The sequence below is a fragment of the Eretmochelys imbricata genome, chromosome 1 (genome assembly GCF_965152235.1).
Source record: "Eretmochelys imbricata isolate rEreImb1 chromosome 1, rEreImb1.hap1, whole genome shotgun sequence".
NCBI classification, from domain to species: Eukaryota; Metazoa; Chordata; order Testudines; family Cheloniidae; genus Eretmochelys; species Eretmochelys imbricata.
Genome location: NC_135572.1, coordinates 61808369 through 61824743, shown reverse-complemented (window position 1 = coordinate 61824743; position 16375 = coordinate 61808369).

Here is a 16375-nt window from a genome sequence, read left to right as displayed (position 1 = left end):
GACTCCCTGGACCACAGCATCCTCTTCTGGGCTCAGACCTCCAGCTGTGCCCCACTCTGCTTTCTCCCACATTCCAGGGGAACTGGCTGCCTAGTCCATCCACCTGCTGCTGTGGCCTCCTGCAGCTTTTGGTCTAGCCCCTCATCTCCAGGGGCAAATTGCAGTCCGAATACTGGCCACACCCATCTGTGGCAAGTGGGGAAAAGCGGGGGAGGGACCCAGACCCACCCGCTACTCCAGGCTCTGACCCAGGGACCCTATAGCCAGCGGTCACATGCTGCAGCTCCTCCAACTCCCACCACCTATTTCCCTGGGCTACTTTCCCATAGCCCTAGCACCTTCCTGGCCCTCTGTATCAGGGGTCTCAGTCTAGCAGTCCTCAGGCTGGAGCTTCCTATTGCTCCCCTGCCCAACACTGTGCTATCTAAGGGCTCTTCTAAGGCAGCCAGTCCTTCTCCCTTACACTCTCAGGAGAGACTGCCCCTGCTCTGTTGAGCAGCCATTCTTACATGGGCTCCCCCAGCCCTGATTGGCTGTTCCAACAATCCTTCTCCTGACTCTCCACAGGCCCTCCTCCCATTGCTTGGGTTTTGCGCAGCCTCCAAAGGGCTGCTTTAACCCTCCATCTACCTGTGTGGGGCAGCTGCCCCACCACACCTGCTTATGTCAGGGGTCTGAGCCCCTCCCCTGTTTTAGCTGGCATCTGGGGGTCCTGAGCCCACTTCCTGCCCTTGTGTGTTTCCAATATAAGGGGTCCCTGCCCATCTGTGGGGGTCTGACCCTCCTTTCTTACTTCACAATGTGAGCCAGGTTCTGGGTGGGGCTTGCCTTTCTGGAGGTGTCTGAGCCCCTCTCCTTATCCCACCTCATGTAAGCTGGAATCTGTGGTGGCTAAGGGGGCTTAAGCCCATCTCTCTATCCCACTCCTGATGTGAGCCAGGATCTAGGGAAGCCCTGCTTGGGGGCAGCGGGAGAGAGATAGGAGCTTAGACTGTAGATTCGTAGATTCCAAGGCCAGAAGGGATCATTTTGATCACCTAGCTTTACCTCCTGTTTAACCCAGACCTTCCCCAAAAATAATTCCTAGTGCATATCTTGTAGGAGAACAGCCAATCTTCATTTAAAAATTGACAGTGATGGAGAATCCAACATGACCCTTGGCAAATTGTTCCAATGGTTCATTATCCTCACTGTTAAAAATCTGCTTTTTGAATATGCCTAGCTTCAACTTCCAGCCATTGGATCATGTTATACCTTTCTCCACTAGACTGAAGAGCCCATTATTAACTATTTGGTCCCCATACAGGTACTTACAGACTGTCATGAAGTCATCCTTTAATATTCTCTTTATTAAGCTAAATAGATTGAGCTCTTTGAGTCTATCCCTATAAGACATGTTTTCTAATCTTTTAATCATTCTCGTGACTTTTTTCTGAGCCCCTGCAATTTATCAACATCCTTCTTGAATTGCAATTATGGGGCACCTGATCCAGAGGGGCTGCAGGGACCATGACGATTTCTTGGAGGCTAGATTATTGTGGGACATAGAAAGAAACAATTCAAGGTGGTGGTTGTTGTTCATGGAGCAGCTGCAGATGGTGGAGTACCAGTTCTGTACCTGAGAAACAAGCACTGAATGGTGGGATCACATTGTAATACAGGTTTGGGACGATGAGCAATGGCTGCAGAACTCTTGGATGCATAAGGCCACATTCACGGATCTGTGTGCTGAGCTCGGCCCAGCCCTCCAGTGCAGTGACACCAAAATGAGATCTGTCTGACAGTGGAGAAGTGAGTGGCGATCGCTCTGTGGAAACTTTCAACGCCAGATTGCTACTGATCAGTTAGGAATCAATTTGGCGTTAGGAAAATGCACTGTGGGGGTGGTTGTGATGTAAGTGTGCGGGGCTATTCATCGCATCCTGCCATAGAGGACTGAGACTCTGGGCAATGTGCAGGACCTAGTGGATGGTTTTGCAGCAGTGGGGTTCCCAAACTGTGGTGGGGTGATAGATGGCATGCATATCCCTATTTTGGCCCCAGAACACCTTGCCACAACGTACATCAACAAAAAGGGCTATTTTTCTGTGGTACTGCATGTGCTGGTGGGTCACTAGGAATAGTTTACCAACATCAATGTGGGCTGATCAGGGCAGGTGCATGATCAGCTAATGTAGTGCCAATCTTTAAAAAAGGGAAGAAGGAGGATCCTGGGAACTACAGGCCAGTCAGCCTCACCTCAGTCCCTGGAAAAATCATGGAGCAGGTCCTCAAAGAATCAATCCTGATGCACTTGCATGAGAGGAAAGTGATCAGGAACAGCCAGCATGGATTCACCAAGGGAAGGTCATGCCTGACTAATCTAATCGACTTTTATGATGAGATTACTGGTTCTGTGGATGAAGGGAAAGCAGTGGATGTATTGTTTCTTGACTTTAGCAAAGCTTTTGACACGGTCTCCCACAGTATTCTTGTCAGCAAGTTAAGGAAGTATGGGCTGGATGAATGCACTATAAGGTGGGTAGAAAGCTGGCTAGATTGTCGGGCTCAACGGGTAGTGATCAATGGCTCCATGTCTAGCTGGCAGCCGGTATCAAGTGGAGTGCCCCAAGGGTCGGTCCTGGGGCCGGTTTTGTTCAATATCTTCATAAATGATCTGGAGGATGGTGTGGATTGCACTCTCAGCAAATTTGCGGATGATACTAAACTGGGAGGAGTGGTAGATACGCTGGAGGGGAGGGATAGGATACAGAAGGACCTAGACAAATTGGAGGATTGGGCCAAAAGAAATCTGATGAGGTTCAATAAGGATAAGTGCAGGGTCCTGCACTTAGGAAGGAAGAACCCAATGCACCGCTACAGACTAGGGACCGAATGGCTAGGCAGCAGTTCTGCGGAAAAGAACCTAGGGGTGACAGTGGAGGAGAAGCTGGATATGAGTCAGCAGTGTGCCCTTGTTGCCAAGAAGGCCAATGGCATTTTGGGTTGTATAAGTAGGGGCATAGCAAGCAGATCGAGAGACGTGATCGTCCCCCTCTATTCGACATTGGTGAGGCCTCATCTGGAGTACTGTGTCCAGTTTTGGGCCCCACACTACAAGAAGGATGTGGATAAATTGGAGAGAGTCCAGCGAAGGGCAACAAAAATGATTAGGGGTCTAGAACACATGACTTATGAGGAGAGGCTGAGGGAGCTGGGATTGTTTAGCCTGCAGAAGAGAAGAATGAGGGGGGATTTGATCGCTGCTTTCAACTACCTGAAAGGGGGTTCCAAAGAGGATGGCTCTAGACTGTTCTCAATGGTAGCAGATGACAGAACGAGGAGTAATGGTCTCAAGTTGCAGTGGGGGAGGTTTAGATTGGATATTAGGAAAAACTTTTTCACTAAGAGGGTGGTGAAACACTGGAATGCGTTACCTAGGGAGGTGGTAGAATCTCCTTCCTTAGAGGTTTTTAAGGTCAGGCTTGACAAAGCCCTGGCTGGGATGATTTAACTGGGAATTGGTCCTGCTTCGAGCAGGGGGTTGGACTAGATGACCTTCAGGGGTCCCTTCCAACCCTGATATTCTATGACGAGCACAACTTCAAGGACGCAGGCCTGTCCAGAAAGCTGCAAACAGGGACTCTCTTTCCAGACTGATGGATTACGACTGGGGATGTTGAAAAGCCAGTAGTGATCCTGGGAGACCCAGCCTACCCCTTACTCCCATGGCTCATGAAGCCATACACTGGCCACCTTGACAGCAGCAGAGCTTCAACTCCAGGCTCAGCAGGTGCAGAATGACAATTGAATGTGTCTTTGGCTGTTGGAAAGGTTGCTGGCACTCTCTAGTCATGAGATTAGACCTCAGTGGAAAAAAATATCCCAATGGTGTGTCCTTCATAATACCTGTGAAGCAAAGGGAGAAAAGTTTCCGTCAGGGTAGATGGCAGAGGTGCAATGGCTGTCTGTTGATTTTGAGCAACCCGATACTCGGGCTATAAGGAGAACTCAACGCAGAGCTATTTGGCTCAGGGAGGCTTTGAAAGACTATTTCAATAGTGTGCTGTACCTGGCATTGCTGTTTTGCATCCCGGTATAAACCTTGTAATGAGTACTGTGTGTGCAGTATTCTAACATTGCAAATGCACCTACTGCTATTATCAGTGAATGATGTCAGCTCCAACAGCATATGTTGTGAACTAATGAGGATGAATTAAGTTTCCATAAATAGACTTTTATTCCAAACCTATGCAAACAGACCCGCTCATAACTGAATAAAACTTAATAAATAAAGGAGAAAGAACAGTCCTTTCCATTTCACAATCACATACGCTGACCTGTGAGACATGGTTGGTGTATTTGCAGCTGTGATTGCCTGTACTCTCCCCCGAGATGGAGTGGAAGGGGTAGTGCAGTGGCCCTGGACACCATGAGGAGGGTGGAGGGGCATCCGGGAATGCTATTCTCTGTGGGGTACAGAGGGAGGATAGCACGGGACTGTTAAACCAGAAGGTTAACAAGAGTCTGCAGCATCTCTGTTTGCTGCTTGAGAAGCATCTCCTGATGCACGTTCTTCTTTTCCTGTGCCTTTCTCCTCTCCACGCTATCCTTGGCCATGCTCTCTGTAAGGGCAATTCTCCAAGCCCTGTGCTCGGTATCCAAAGCACCAGAGGCTTGCAGGCTCTCTTGGAATATGTCATCCCACTTCCTCTTCCTTCTCTTCATTATCTGACTGAGCTGCTCTACAGGCATGGATGGAGAGACCCTCAAGGCCACATTTCCAGCTACAAAAGGTACAATGCACAGAGGTACTACTGTGAATGTATTCACGAGATAAATGGAAACTTAGTACACTGAACTCGCTCCTCTTGATCCACACTAGTTACAAACATTACATTTTCACCTCTTCTTGGGATTGATAGCGCATGGGGACAGTCCCAGCCATGGTGAGTAGGGCCCAGAGGGAGTGCAGGGGCGAGTTGATGCAATAAGCTGGGGAATTGGTCATTGGCCTGAGTATATGTGGATAGGACAATTGAACTGAATACTAGCACCGTTTTCCACAGGCAGTGGTGATTTTAGTGGATATCTCACTCTTGAGAGTAACGGGGGCTGAAAGGGAGCAGCTCCTGCATATGTCTGGCTGCAGATCGGGTCCGCATGCTGCTAGCTTGTGTGCTGCAATGGTGTCTGAAGTAATTGCTGAGGGGCATGGGAAAGCGTCCTACCGTGATGGAAGAAATAAGGCAGCCCTCCCCAGAATCCTTTGACAGAGAATTGCCGATTACCTCCAGGAAAGTTTCCTCAAGGGCTCCATGGAGGATTCACGGGACATCCCAGTGCACATTTCTGCAAGAACCCCCTCTGCCTAACTGTACAGGGGAATGAGAAGCAGATAGCAACTCTACCTTTATTTGGTTATTTCACTACCTCTTCTACCATGATTAATAAAGAGTAAATGAACAGATGTGTCCCTGCAATATCAAAGCAAATTGCTTACTTACTAGAGGTTCCCTCTCTTACATGAGGCTCGCCCATGCTGGACTGTAGGGACTGACTCAATTGCCCTGAAGCCAAAAACAGGTCCTAGCTCGCTGCGCCATGAATCCCTGGTTGCCTGTCCCCCATACTTCTCTTCCTCTTTGTCCAACACCTCTTCCTGACTGTTCACTCGGGGGACCTGTGACTCTGGCTCCTCTGAAGTAGCCACAAGGCTTTTGGGGGTGGGGTCTCTGCCCAAGATGGCATGCAGCTCTTTGAAAAAGCAGCATGTCTGCAGCTCAACACCAGCATGACTGTTAGCATCCCTCGCCTTCTGGTACACCTGCCGTGGCTGCTTGGCTTTCATGCAGCACTGCTGCACATCCCTCTTGTAGCCCTTCTCCCCCATGCCCCGAGCAATCTGCTTGTAGATGTCCATGTGTCTACGGTTGGCTGGCTACCTGCACAGCATCTTCTCCCCACAGATCCAGCGGATCTACCTCCTCCTGTGTACTCCAGGCACGAGTGCATCTGCAGCATGGAACTGGCATGAGGAGCTGGGTGAGCTCTCCACGCTGGGCAAACAAGAAATAAATTTTCAAAAATTTATAGGGATTTAGAGGGAAGGGGTGTATATCTGTATAGCTGGCTGCCGGGCAGCAGAGTTCAAAATGGTGATCAGAGTGGTCACAGTGGGGCATTGTGGGACACCACCTGGAAGCCACTAAAGTCAACGTAAGTAATTCAGTGTCTACTGACACTGCATCAGTCTAACTATTTTGACCTAATCACTACACCTCTCACGGAGGTGGAGTTATTAAATTGGCATAGTATGTGAGTTACATCAGCCGGAGCAACATTGTAGTGCAGATGCTTACAAAGTTAGGTCTTCATAAGCTGCCTTATGTCGATCTAACTCTGTACTGTAAATCAGGCCTAAGCGCTCTAAAGTCTGCCTGCTTACACAGCTTGCCTTGAAATTTGTTATGCCTCATGGGAGTGCAGGGTAGGGTTAGTAAGCCAAATGGGAGATCATTTAAGAAAGAGTTTCCTAAGATTCAGCCCCCAGGAAAAAAAAAAACAAGCATTTCATTAAGTTGAAGTTTGAAGACCACCCTGGGCAGAAATCTGAGAATGCACTGTAATCATTTGGGAAAAATCTACCTCTGTGAAGTCCGTTACATTTCTTAAAAAAATATCTGAGTACAGCAGAATATTTGGAAGGCAGCAAAAATATTTTTGAAAGGACAATATATTATACATGCAAACACTTGCTGGGATGGAAGGGGTGATTCAGGATGCAAGAGGAGGTGGGTTTAGGGGAGAGGAGTTTGGGTGTGCAGAAAGGACAGGAGTATTAGGGCAATGAATGGATGGTAGTTGAGGGAAGAAGGGTTAGGGGTTCAGGTAAGGGGTAGGGATTGGGGAAGTGCGAGGGAAGAGGCTGGTGAATAGGAGAAGTAGTAGAGGAATTTGGTGGGTTAAGGGAGAGGGCTGTCTGCTCTGAATTCTCCCCTTCCATGAGTGTTCTGAGATATGAGGGATCCTGCTCCTCTTGGGGTGTCGGAGCACCTCTTCCAATCCCTCTATGTGAGCTGGGATCTGGAGTGAGGGGAATTAAGGTAACACAAATATAAACTTCATTTTCAGGATTTCAGATGTTAAGATACATATTCCTCTGGGTGGTGGTGGGGGACAGGGGAGAACTGGCCAGTGTGTGTGCGGGAAGGGTCTGCTTTGGAGGAGGCACAGACTGGGAGGACCTGGGGTATGACTGAGGAAACCTGGCTGAAGCAGGAGTCCCAGCTGGGATTGGGTAGTGGGAACGAGGGGCCCAGCTCAGTGTGCAGCTCAGGCTAAATAACCAAGGTACCATGCAGCCCTCCAGTAAGCTGCTGCCTGTGATGTTTGTATGCAGCAGCATAGGGCAGGAGACAGAAAATAGCAACTTATATGTTAATGGCTTCTATAGATGGGAAGGGGAGCAGGAGCTGGAAATGTTGGTGGGGGAGGTGCACTACATGGTGCAGTGAATAGTGGGGTAGGGGGTGGAAAAGGAGAGAGACACACACTAGACTTCTCACATGCTTAAAGTCACTGTAACAAACATTGTTACTGTTTTGGGACCATAGACCATCGATAAGAACATAAGAATGGCCCTACTGGGTCAGAACAGAGGTCCATCTAGCCCAGTATCTTGTCTTCCAGCAGTGGCCAGTGCCAAGTGCCCCAGAGGGAATGAACAGAACAGGTAATCATCAAGTGATCCATCCCCGGTCGCTCATTCCCAGCTTCTGAAAAACAGAGGCTAGGGACACCATTCCTGCCTATCCTAGCTAATAGCCATTGATGGACCTAGTTAGTTTTTTAACCCTGTTATGGTCTTGGCCTTCACAACATCCTCTAGCAAGGAGTTCCACAGATTGACTGTGCGTTGTGTGAAGAAATACTTCCTTTTATTTGTTTTAAACCTGCTGCCTATCAATTTCATTGGGTGACCGCTAGCTCTTGTGTTAAGAGAAGTAGTAAATAACACTTCCTTATCTACTTTCTCTACACCAGTCATGATTTTATAGACCTCAATCATATCTCCTCTTAGCCCTCTTTTCCAACCTGAAAAGTCCCAGTCTTACTAATCTCTCCTCATACAGAAGCCGTTCTATACCCCTAATAATTTTTGTTGCCATTTTCTGAACCTTTTCCAATTCATCTTTTTGGAGATGGGGTAACCATATCTGCACATAATTTTCAAGATGTGGGCATACCATGGATTTATATAGAGGCAACATGATATTTTCTGTCCTATTATCCGTCCCTTTCTTAATTATTCCCAGCATTCTGTTGGCTTTTTTGACTGCCGTTGCACATTTAGTGGATGTTTTCAGAGAACTATCCACAGTGACTCCAAGATCTTTCTTGAGTGGTAACAGCTAATTTAGACCCCATCATTTTATATGTATAGTTGGGATTATGCTTTCCAATGTGCATTACTTTGCATTTATCAACATTAAATTTCATCTGCCGTTTTGCTGCCCGTTCACCTGGTTTTGAGAGATTCTTTTGTAGCTCTTCACAGTCTGCCTGGGTCTTAACTATCTTTAGTAATTTTGTATTATCTGCAAATTTTGCCACCTCTCTGTTTACCCCTTTTTTCCAGATCATTTATGAATATGGTGAATAGGACTGGTCCCAGAACAGACCCTTGGGGGACACCACTATTTACCTCTTTCCAGTCTGAAAACTGACCATTTATACCTACCCTTTGTTTCCTATATTTTAACCGGTTACCAATCCATGAGAGCCCCTTCCCTCTTATCCCGTGGCAGCTTACTTTGCATAAGAGACTTTGGTGAGGGACCTAAGATGAGACTTTTCTCACCAATCCTGAATAATTACACATTGTAAACATTTCAATGCATGACCGTTATCCCCATTCCACTATTACAAAATGTATAGGAGGTGGGAGGAGCACTGAGGAATCACACAGGCCTGGTTGACACTAAAAATTTTGATCAACTGTCATACCCCTGAGCACTGTAGCTACACACCGACCTAACCCTTTGTGAGGCTGCAGCTAGGCCAGTGGAAGAATGCTTCCATTGAACTAGCTACCAAGGCTCGGGGAGGAGGAATTCCTACAGAGATAGAAAAACCCCTTCCATTGGTGTAGGAAGCATCTGCACTATGTTTTTATAGCCGCATAGCCACAACGCCATAGCTGTGCCACTCTATTCCTGTTGTGTAGAGATGGCCATAGCAACCGCGTGGCCTAAAGATCACTGGACTGCAACTATTACTAGCTCTGCCACTGGCCTTCTGGGTGACCTTGGGCAACTCACTTCACCCCTCTGCCTCAGTTCCTCTTTGTTAAAAGGGGATAATGATGTAAAGTTCTTTGAGATCTGCTGATGAAAAGCACTATATCAAAGCTAAGTCTTTTGATCATTACCTAGCTCTACAGTAGCATATCAACTGCAAACCCAGGTGAAACTACAACTGCCTAAATGTCCACTAACTCCTACCAACAAACATTTCCCTTTCTGTTTAAAAAACCTAGGAAATAAAATGGCAAAAAAGTTCATTAGTGCAGAGCTAAGGTTGCCCAGCGGGAGCTCATGCCCTTCCACAATGCTGAGTTCAGCAAAACTCAAACTTCTGAAAATCAGATAATACAGAATTAAGGTAAATACCCACACAACCTTAACTCTGCCCTCTTTGAGCCATACTCCAATTGCCCATAACACACACACTCCTACTCTCCCTTTTCACTGTAATGGACAGGCACAACCTGCACTTGCCCAACTACACTCAACCATTGAACCTATCCCCCGAGATCATACCACAGTTGTAAAATTTAACAACCATATCATAACCTTTTCCAATCCCTTCATATTTGCACACAAGATACCTATACTATACCTAAACCTATACCTCCCCTACCCATCATTAAATCCACACACTGTTCTCATATCTCAACTCAGTACTCAGAATAGCCATGGCAAGAAGACCCCAGTGCCTTGCTATTGACACAATCTATCCAATTCAATTCTGTATTGAAATGATGCAGACTGGAACCTCAGGGTACACATGCACCTCAAAGGAAAGATCCTTTGATAATACACAGGCGGGTACTCAGACCCAGATCTTCTCAATCACACCTCCTTCCTACCTGCTCCAGCTTATTCCTCCATCATTCAATACACCTATACTGAACACAGTAAATGCAGCTGCACTGAATGTAGATAACTCCCAGTGGCTCTTGCCAGCTGGGACGTGGAGGGGAGAGAGTTAAGGTTGTGTGGGCATTTACCTTAACTCTTCATTTCCTGACTCTTGGAAGTTTGAATTTTGTTGAACAAAATATTCTGGAAGGGCACAGGTGATTGCCAGACAACCTTAACAATGCACTAACAATATTTTGCTATGTTTTTTCTGCTCCAGCTTCCTTCTGCCCCTCTCTCCCTTTCCATCGTTCCAATGCTAGCTTCACTCTCCCTTCTCCCTGAATTACTGATCAGAAGCTTAAACCCTATTTAACATAATCTGTCAACAAAATCAAATAAGATGTCATGTGATTTTTAAGTAGTTAAGATTTTTCATTATTTCACATATATCCAATTTGATTTTGTAGGAAAATACTTTCTTTTTTAGGGTAGGGAGAGTGGAAAGTTTTACTCCTATCATTAATACCAATATTAGCATATGGAACAAAGAGATGTAGTGCTGTAATTAACAATATTTAATAGACTACGAGTACCATTTTAGAAAATTACCACCAACACACACTCAGCAACAACAGCACTAAAAGCAAAAGATCATTAGGCTCCAGAAGTAGAAATCCTAAGAAAGAAGCTGCATTTAGTTAGCAAGAATGATTCAGATTAATCATCTCACTTAAAACAAAGAAGGGGAAAAAATCTATTGAAAATAGATTTACTTTGCAGCTAAACAGAAAATGCCTCTCATTCTATCATTACTTAGAACTAAAGATTGTTGTGTCATCTGAGACATGTGACTTTACTGCTCATGGTGTATAAAAATAAATTATCACAAAACTACTGACCTATTATGTTCGCAGGCAGTATCTCTAAAGAAAAAATGAAAATCAAAGGAAATGTAAATGAATCAAGAAGCCAACAGCAGATAGAAGAGAATTTAGTTATATAGCATCCTCCATACTTACAGTACAAAAAAGCACTTTAGAAACTGATAAGCTACATAGAGCGCACATGATCAGCCAAATAATAGCACAAAGAGAACGTTGGACTTTGAAAACCTCTTAGTGAGAGAATGCTTGTTTGGCCAGTGAACTTTTCTTGAGAAGTGCTAATACTTTTAACAGCTAACTGGACATACACCAGAGAGAAGCAGAGGAGAACTTGATTAAAAGGGACACTGTCAACTTGAAATCTAGTCACTTTTAAAAAATTGGATAAAATAAAATTCAGATACGACACCCACCCTTTTAGTCCCCCTGATATTTTTTGTGATTTTTTTACAGCCACATCATCCTACTTTTAAAAATATTTTTTCTCTTCCATGCCGTTGTGTGAAAGATTCATTCAAACAACAAGGTAAGTTATTTATAGTAAAACTGATTGTACACAATGCCCCTGATTCAGGGAAGTATCCCTAGTCAAGAAATCACTTAAGCACATGCTTAAAGCCCCAATGAAGTAGTCCATGGCATCAGAGTTCAGGGCAACTGCAGTGTTATTCCCCTTCTTTGGTCCAGCAAGGGTACTCACTCTAGGCTTCTGGCTTCCGAGCTCTTGGCTGTCTTGGGTGGAGACATGTGTCTCTCTCTCTTCTGTTCGCAGTATTTTCAGGCTGTACAGTCCCCTGATTGTATTGTGATATCCCCAGCAAAAGACAGGTTGCCTAAGCAGGCTTCTTTTGCCTTCTCTTCAGAAATGGTACACAGTGTAATTGTCATGGGTATACATTAAGACACATCATTTTTTTTTTTTTGGATATTTTCTACATTTTCAAATATATTGTTTTCAGTTACAACACAGAATACAAAGTGTACAGTGCTCACTTTATATTTAATTAATGCATTCTTTTTTTAACAATTATCATCAGCATGGAAGCATATCCTCTGGAATGGTGGCCGAAACATGAAGGGGCATACGAATATTTAACATAACTGGCACGTAAATACTTTGCAACGCCGGCTACAAAAGTGCCATGCAAATGCCTGTTCTCACTTTCAGGTCACATTGTAAATAAGACGTGGACAGCATTATCTCCTGTAAATGTAAATAAATTTGTTTGTCTAAGTGGTAGTTTTACATTGTTTTGTTTTTGAGTGCAGTTATGTAACAAAAAAAATCTACTTTTGTAAGTTGCACTTTCATGATAAAGAGATTGCACTACAGTACTTTTATGAGGTGAACTGAAAAATACTATTTTGTTTGCCATTTTTTAAAGTGCAATTATTTGTAATAAAAATAATATAAAGTGAGCACTGTCAACTTTGTATACTGTGTTGCAATTGAAATCAATATATTTAAAAATGTAAAACATCCAAAAATATTGAATACATTTCAATTGGTATTCTATGGTTTAACAATGCAATTAATCGTAATTAATTGTTTTGAGTTACTCACATGATTTAACTGTGATTAATCGACAGCCCTACTAATATTCTGTACTGCAGAGTCAGCTCCAGATATGAACTCAATATCATTCCCTAGACTGCTATGCAAGTGCTGTTTGGATTAAGTATTACTACTTTGTGTTTGATGGGAGCAGTATTGTTAATGTACTGGTGACAAGCAATCCTGAAAATTCATGGCTGCAAAAAATATTTCCACTACCTCTAGAGGAGCATCCTGAAAATCCTTGGTTGTAAAAGGATAAGAAACAGACCCAAGGTTAGATGGTCTATATTCTGTGCTAGGAGTTAGTTACTTTGGGACTCCTCTCATCCCAATGTACATGATCATACTCTACATGGACAGACTGTTCTCTCTTGGTAGTTTATCCCCTTCTTATTCCACATAATATAGGGTAAACACAACAGCTGAAAGAAGAAATGTCCTTATTTTGGCTTAATAACACAGCTGTTACTCTGACAGCTTTAAGAACACAGGACTGTTCAGGAAGCTGCAAGTGTAACCCACACACCTCCTGGGTGTGGTGTTCTGTCCCATTTGGTGGCACCAAGACCACTTAGAGCAGGGGTGGGCAAACTTTTTGGCCTGAGGGCCACATCGGGGTTCCAAAACTGTATGGAGGGCCGGGGAGGGAAGGCTGTGCCTCCTCAAACAGCCTGGTCCCCGCCCCCTATCCTCTATTGGTCATTGTGAGACAGCTACTGAAGCAGTGTTAGGGTAGCGTGTAAGATAAGAATAAGGATAATGACACCTGAAGATCTGCCCCACTGTCTGCTAAACCAAGATGATGAGGAGGCAAAACCTGGCATATTTGATTGAGGAGGACATGAAGCTCTTTGGCAGCCAAATTCCATTAGTTTTTTTTCTCTGAAACTGCTCAGCACTTTTTTCACTTTAATTTGTTCATGAGGAGTTTGCTGACAAGAATGAATGAAGTAAGAGCATCAGCTGTCCCTGGATCAGTTTTCTTTCTGATAAAATGCCTGTATCACTCCTGCTTTGAATGAAAACCTATCATCTCTCCCTTTTCTGCTTTGGTTAGATATTTGCCTGAGCTGTGGAGTTCAGATCCAGACCCAAATCTGAATTTTCCCAAACTCTGGGGTGTTCAATTTCAGTGCCCTTTTCACAGGTCCCTTACAGAGATATGCCTCAGGCATGACAGCATCCAGAACCAGAAACCATTCAGATTCCACAGCAAGAGGTAATGTATAAAAGCATAGATAGATCATCAAAATTCATGAAGAGGATGGGTGCATCTAGTGTTCTTGTCCTGACCCATCCCTAGGTCTGGTGAAATTTTTTTAACAGCCCTATTAATAATAATATCTTACATTTAGATAGTATCTCTCATCCTGAAGTTGCCAAAAGCCTTTATGAACTATATACATGCACCAATCAATCAATTGATGCAACCACCTTTGAGATGAGAAGCACCAAACAGACAATTTGCACACAGGAATAAATGAGGGAGGAAATAAAATATTGCCTAATTGGTGAGCAGAGGAAAGTAAACTGCCAGGAGATCCTGAATGTCCATGTTGAGTAGACAGGACCCTCAGGTTTTAAGGGAGGGGTATGAAAAGAATTAGACGTAAGTGAAGAAAACATAGCTTGTTGAATGTTTGAATTTGAATTACCCCCGTACTTTCCTGAAATATATATGGCTATCTTCCAGGAACTGACAAAATACAATTCCTCTGGTCTGGTCAAGCTGTACTTGGCACAGGACCCAAAGGAGGGAATAACAAAAGTGGCTTTTTGTTGCTTCTCAATTGTGGGGCTGGCTGGGGATGCTTTGGACCTCAGCACAACTCTAAGCAGCTTCAGAGCTGCTCTAAATTGCCTGTGGTCTCCAAAGCTGTACTGGCAGCCATAATCACGGAGGTATAGCAATACATTGGCCATGCCCCCTTTTGTTCTGGGAATAACCTTTACAGTTAGCACGGGGGGGAGGGGGGAGGGCGTAGTGTAGAACCGGTGTAGTGGTTCTACAGCACCCTGGAGGTTTTCTCTACATGGAAAAACTCATTTGGCCAATAAAGTTGAATTCACAGTCCCTCTGTGCCAGTAAAGCAGTACAAATGAGCCAGTGGGGCTATGAATCTGTCCTTCTGTCTCTTAGAGCAAGATTCTTCTGTTCTATTATTACACACCCACTTTATGGAAATATTTTTTCATTAATATTCACTGAGCACCGCCTGCTTTGCTTATAAATCCAAACACAAGTCAAGAGACATCTGTTTAATATAAGTCAGCACTTACAGGTTTGTGTGATTATATCTGATCTGTTTGATCTACCACGTCAGCACTGTTTGTTAACTGTAATTTTATCTGATGTGGAAAACTCTAGAATGCTTGCAAAAAGAAATCTCTCTATATATGCATTCCATTACATTGTAAAATAACAATTACTGTATGCTATGTTTTATTTCCTTTCTACACACAACAGCTCACTTTCCTGGGGAGTCCTCTAAGTAAGGGGAAATACTGGAAAGGTATGTTTGATTAAACATACCAACATTTGTAAAACAAATCCTCATTGGTTTTTTTTTGGGGGGGCGGGGCTAGACATGGGAGTACAAGAACTATATTTAATCATCCGGCAGCTAAAATTTACAGGACTGGAATAAAGAAATCTTGGACACCACAAGGGTTACCTTGTGGGGTTTCCTCTGTATACTGCCCCCCAGGAGCAAGGAATTTTGGAGCCCTTGAGGAGGCAGCGGGCCTGGTCTCCAAACTCTGGGGATCAGTACTAGGAAAGGAAGCTGCGACCCATGGTGTGCTATACCTTCCATTGTGATAGCTGAGAACTGCTCCCTCTCTGTTGCCATTGCCTTCTCTGCCTGCATCTATGCCACCCCTTCCCCTCTCCAATGGGGCTGCTGACATAGTGCAGGTTGGACAGTGTTAATTCCTATAAGCGTATTTTCCCTGATATCCTCTTGGTTCTGAGGGAAGCATACATAAATTTGTGGTCCACAACAAAACTCCTATTCATTTTAACGGTACAGGATCAGGCCATTTATGTCTGTAGATTATTTTTATTTTATAAATCAGCACTGCCAGTCCTTAGACTTCAGGCAGCACCTGAAAGTGACAAAGGGAGGTCCTTCTCAGAGGCTTGCTACAGTGCAATCTATTGATCCCACTAGGTGGGATGAAAAAAATCAGAAGCAAATGTTCTGTAATTTAAAACCTTGTAATTTATTTCCCCAATTTGACATCTGTTGCATATAAACAGGAGCAGAAATGGAAACACAGAGCTCCAACTCTCAGCTATTGCCGACTGGTTTCTGATTCTTCATCCATGGAAAGAAACACTGGAATGGCAAACATAAGGTTAGGATTTTAAATGAGGCATTAATGAAAATGCTTCTTACTTTGTTGCTGCCCTTAATGTAGTTTCCATGGAAACAGGACTGGAAAGGCTGCCTGTAGCATATAGCTGGGAAGGAAATCTCTGCCTTGTCAGTTTCAGCTCTGAGCTGGTGATATTGCCAGATTTTTTTCCCTACTGTTTTTAGCACCTTAAATGAGAACAATGATTTCTCACAGGGCAATTTAGGTAACAATCATGATTTGGCCAGTTATGTTGGTTACTTGTGCACTTGGCCTACTTAATTCCTCTTTTTAAATTTTTACATTAGTTTGGTAGTGTCAGTAATGTATATTAGAACTATTGACTCATGACACCAGATTATTGAAAATGTCACTTGAGTTGAAGACATTCATTCCATGTCATTTTTAAGTAGCGGCAGGTGCAGTCTGAGCATATGGCATGAGCT